The following is a 6000-nucleotide window of genomic DNA, read 5'->3' as shown; positions in this document are numbered from 1 at the left end:
ATGAGATACCACCTCACACCTGTCAGAATTGCTATCATCAAAAAGACAACAAATAACAAATGTTGGCGAGGAGGTGGATAAAAGGGAAACCTTGTGGGCTGTTGGTGGGGATGTAAATTGGAAAACAGTATGGAGGGTCCTCAAAAAATTAAAGCTAGAACTACCACATGACCCAGCAATTCTACTCCTGGGCATTTAAGAAAACAAAACCACTAGTATGAAAAAATGCAAATATCTCAATAATTTTTGTATTGACTATACATTGAAATGATAATATTTTAGATACATTGGGTTAAATAAAAGATTTTATTAAAATTAATTTTATCTGTTTTCTTCTTTTTAAAAGTGGCTACTAGAACATTTAAAATCATATGTGTGACTCACATTTGCGACTGACATTCTTTTTCTCTTGGACAAAACTATTCTGTAACTTCACAGTAAGCTAGAGTTGCTTTAGCTTTTCAGAGCAAATTTTCCTGTGACCTCATAATCTCTCTCTGTATTAGCTATAGGCAAAGCCTATTTGTGACAGAACTGAAGTTGACAGAATCCTTAACCTCCCAATTTTTAGACTTCATTTTAATAATTACAACTATTAATATAAACACAAAAATATTCCTCCAAATTTTCCATTAAGAGTCAGGCATTGTATGGTCACATGATATTTATGCTTTAGAAAGAACTGCTTCTTTCTTAATTCACATTTATACCTCCAGTTTCAGGTACTTGAAAAAAATAACTTGGTGAATTGTCTATCTCTACCACAAATTAAGAATAAAATACTTAAAACTATCCTCTTTCCCTAGAGAATAAACAAGTGAAGGATACTGTCTTCCATGTTGTTTTTCTTAGCTCTAAAAGCTAGATAGGATGCTACTGTAGAAATTTCCAGATGGATCAATTTGTGAAACTTAAAAAATATTCTGTATGAGATGTTTTCTGAATTAGAATCTGCAGCAGTTTGATTTGATTGCAAGTTGAATATATTGTCATCAACTCTGCGGCCATAATGGTCAGTACGTTGTTCTGCAGTACTTAAATACCTGTGGATAAGCGTGTTGAGCTCAATAATATGGCTTTCTTCCCTGGCTTCGATTATCTAATTTGTTTGGTTATTTAAATATGAGTGAAGAATTTTGAGTGACTATTTAAGCATGGTCACTGAGAATGTCTCAAAATAATTTATTTCCATATTTCACCTTGCAACACCACCCTTTCCTTTCCTGGCCCCTGTAAATGAGAGTGAAATTAATTCCCTCTGGGAGAAGGTGAAACTCCGAGGTTCCTCTGCCTTCCCCCACAAAGCCTGTTGCCACTTAATGAAATTCCTTGGGTTTAAGGCCTTGTCTGCAGAGGGCCCAGGTAAATTGTTCCTGTTAGAGACTCTAGCTGCTGTCATTGGTCTTGGGGAATAGAAGCTAAGATAGTCAGCTAAAGAACAGTACTTCAGCATAAAGCAAAAGAAAACTCTCCATTTAGAATAAATTTCAAGGTACCACAAAATGTTTTGCTAGTAATATCATATTTAAGGTTTTCATGAATAAAATACTGTATCTAATACATTTTTTAAAAAGTGAATATGATGACCAGTTTAAAATTCATGCATCTCCTTTTCCTCCAGAGTGATCAGGGGCTTCTGATTAGGATGGCAATGATAGGTTATAAGGCATATGCCGTTGTGCAGAATTGCTGTCTATTAGAGACCATGATAACAGTAAAATTAGATTAAGGTTAAAGCAGGAATGTAAATTTTATTAATAAGGTTTCTATATTTTAATTCAAAACCAAACACCCTGCAGGCCTATTGATTCTAATACCATTTAATCTTGCAAAAATCTTTCCTGGTATCAAGGAATCTGGATGAGTACTTGCCCTTTATTACCTGGAAAATGAAGAATTTTCTTAAATCTTCACCTCTAGATAGTATAGACATAACTATAGAATTCTTATGACTTTAAGAAAACAAATATATTCATATGATTATGTGTAAACTCAAATGAGTATATGTTATGTACAATGTATGTTATATCTACATGTCTAATGCAAGAATCATATATTCATCTGTTCAATGACCCTGTGCTTAAAATTACTTGCATTGAAAACATTTGTGCTAAATTTACTAACCCGTTCCTTTCTGAGTTGTTCAGAGCTCAAAACGTTTTGAAAGGACATTTAAAAATAATTAAGTTGAAGACACATCACCATGGTTCTTGGGCTTCTCACTTTGGTAAATGACTTCTCTACTTTAGGGAGGTTTTGCCATCTACTTCTTACCTTTTATTTGTTTCAGTGCTTTCCCTGCTGTCTTCTGACTCTGCCTTTCCATCCTATAGTCTCCGTCAGGGCCCTCAATGTGGTATTTGTCAAATTTTAGTATATGTTCGTTCTCTTTCTTCATATGTGCTGCCTGCATCCCCCTTGAGTAAGACATTAAACAATTCTGTACTTTACATACGTATGTGTATGTGTGTGTGTGTGTGTGTGTGTGTGTGTGTGTTTGTATGAGTAAAGTGCCAGAGAGGATAAAGATATATATATCAAATGCTGAAATCTTTTAAAAAATGTTGATATGGTAGAGTGGAAAGGGCATAAGTTTTAGAGCCACATAAAGGTATATGTGCTCTAATTCCTTCCCTTCTCACCTAATCAAGACATTTGCACCTAAAATTACTCTCTTTATCTCTATTATTTCTTCCAGCAATTCCATCAACATAAAACATGTAGTACTACCTAATATATTAAAAAAGCCCTGATAGGTAACAGCTTCATTGTTAAAAAAAAACAATAATAATACTTGTTTCAAACTCCATTGCAAAAAAAAAAAAAAAATCCCCAACAAGACAGACAAATACCTGTCTTTCTTACTAGGTGAAGGTCCCATGAGGCCAAGAAATATTCTTGTCTTATTCAGTACTACATACCCCGCACTTAGAATATTTCTAACAGTGGTCTAGCATCTATAAACTTCTCAGCAAACAACTGTCGAATGAATGAATGAATAAGTGAATGAATGAATGGGTGAACGAACAATGCTTGGATCATAGTATACACTTAGTCAAGTTTGGCTCTTATTACAATGAAACTTTTTGTAAGCCTAATATTTGTTATAAATGCCAAGAAGATTCAGAACAACCACACAATGAAGCTTGTCTAAAAGCATTATATCACTGAAGTCTGGAAGACTTGCATGTACACATTTCAGTGGTTATCTGGTTTGATGTGTTTGACATTTCTTTGAAATTTTATAGGGAGAAGTCTGCCATGAAATCTTCAGACTTTCTATTTTACTTACCTCTCTATTACTGCATGAACATTTTGTACAGTTTCTAGTTATTTCCCTAAAACTGTAGCACCTAAGAATAATAAACACAAACTTTTGCACAAAGTTCTTTATCTAAATAAAGTGTGTTAAAGTTTTAAATACTAGAATAACATTATTTCAATCATCTTTTTGGCTTAGGGAGTAAATAGTAAGTGCTGCCATTGACTGATAGTAAATACAGGACCCATCAATGTAGGTTCATTAATTCTAAAGTCTGGTAGGGGATGTTGATGATGGGAAAGTCTGTGCATATATGGGGACAGAGGTAAATGGGAAATCTCTGTACTTTCTTCTCAATTTTTTATTGTGATATAATTGATATATAACATTATATTAGTTTCAGGTATACAACACAGTGATTCCAATATGTATATACTGGAAATGATCACAATAAGTTTACTTAACATCCATCACCTCACATAGTTACAATTTTCTTTTTCTGGTGATGAGAACTTTTAAGATTTACTCTCTTGGTTACTTTCAAACATACACTACACTATTATTAAATATAGTCACCATGCTGCACATTACATACCGAGGACTTATTTATTTTACAACTGGAAGTTTGTACTTTTTGACAACTTCCTCTCAAGTTTGAAGTGATTGTAAAACTACTCCAAAAAGTCTTTTTTTTTAAGAGAAAATACAGAGCACATGGTCAACTCTATCTTAATATCTTTCAATAGTGACTTAACTTTAAAGCTTTCATGCGTTTGGAACTTTCTCTAAAAGAGGAGTAAAAATCAACAATAGAGAAATTCTTTGATTTTGTTCTTCTGATGTAATTGCATGTGTTTGGTAATATAGGGTAGATAACCTCAGTGTTAATTAAATTTTAATAAAGAAACACACTATAACTATTAGCACTCTTGGTCTTAGTGCATATACCCTAGTAAAACAAATCCGCTAAAGCTGAAACAAAATCATCCTGAAATGTACCTTGATCATGCCATTTCACTGTCCACTCAACTTCAATGTCTCTTCATTGCCTACAGGATTAATGGCAAATTCCTTAGCCTGAAAAATGTATCCTTCTATACTCTGACCCCAACCAGTCTTCACAGCCTCATTTCCAGATACTCCTGTAAACAAAACTGATGTGACAGTAGAGCTATCAGCAACCAGGCAGAGCTAACTGAGAAGCCACTAATACTACCTAGTTGTGTGACTTTGGGAGGTTTTGATCCAGCTTTTTGAGGCTCAGTTCTCCCATCTGGTTAACAGTACCTTCTCACTGCACTACTGGGAGGATTGTGGTTAAGTCTGGGCACCACGTGGTCCCTGGCATGAGAAGCTCTCGGTAATTAGGGGAGTATTATTATCCATAATCATTTCTTTTTACTCCAGTCTTGGTGTCTTTGTGCCCTTCCTTGAAACATAGCTGAAAAGTCAAGGTTTCCTGTCTACCCATCCTTCAAAGTCCCTGCTCATGTGTGAAGCCCTGACAGCCTGCTCTAACCCAAGGTGATTGCTTTCACTCTGAACTCACAGTTCTCATTTTCTGTATCATTCCTTTAGAAAATGCTTTGTCTTGTAATCTCTCTGATAGTCTTCTCTCATAGTTTATCTTTCCATGTAGTTATTTTATGAACAGGGTTGCTATTGAAGGAAGTCATGGTTGGGAGCTAGAAGGAAATAAATAAATAGATGAATAGACTAGTAGACCCTAAACTGTGTTCTCTGGAGCTTTCTTGGGGGACATTGTGGTGGGGTGGGGTGCAGTGGTATTTGGAGAATATCAAGTAGGTAGGGCTCTGGGTTCCATCCCCAGTTTCTACTCAGAGCATCAACCTTTCAGCTATTTCATTGTTATTATTATTTATTAAAACTCGTCTTACGAAATTAAGTGCTGGGATTCCAAGTAAGAATTCACCAACAAAAGAATTCTATTGCTCTATAAAACCTTGAAAGTCATTTATCCAGTGCAAACTTCTAACTTTTAATAAGGACCAAGACTTAGAGTATAACAATCAAGGTCATGCAATGAGGGCTGACATTAGAACAATAGTCTCAAACCGCAGCTCCTTTAGTTTAAAGTTTGCCTGTTTATTTAATTAGATGATCATAGCCTTGAGATCAGAGACCACTTTTTTTATATCTTTGTTTTTCTCCTGACCCTAGCTCAGGGCTTTAAACATAATCCTGAAGCCTTTATATAAGAGGGCAATAGGCACATAACAAAATCTCAAAGTGAAAACAATGGACTGTTCCCACCGTAGCCCCTGTAGACTGAAGGAACATTGGATAGAGTAATAGAAGAAGCATGGTATGGATTTGCATGAACCAGGGTCCATTTCATTTTGGACCCTTTAGATGTACCCTGAATATCTATTCCGGTCAGCCTGGAAACCTCATTCCAGATTCCTGCCATCTGCCTGCAGACTTCCTCAATCCTCCACTTCTAGGTACCACGGGGTTTTCCTCAGGTTTCTTCTGCCTATTTTGACCTAAATCTTAGCTCTCAAATGGAATTTGAATTCTCTATGGACTGTCTACCTTGTCTATGACCTTTGTATTCCATCAAGACACTAGATTCATTATTTTCTTCCACTGCTAAACACCACAGGTGTTGGCAAGAAAAGTCTGATTCTTGTATCTTGATGCATCCCCAGGAAGGATGTAGCTATGCCTCCTCTCCCCTGGGCTCTACCTGATGAGGCAGGGGAATGACCCAATTG

The sequence above is a fragment of the Balaenoptera ricei genome, chromosome 18 (assembly GCF_028023285.1).
Source record: "Balaenoptera ricei isolate mBalRic1 chromosome 18, mBalRic1.hap2, whole genome shotgun sequence".
Classification (NCBI taxonomy): domain Eukaryota; kingdom Metazoa; phylum Chordata; class Mammalia; order Artiodactyla; family Balaenopteridae; genus Balaenoptera; species Balaenoptera ricei.
The sequence above is the reverse complement of the archived record's forward strand: the minus strand, read 5'-3'. Positions refer to the sequence as shown.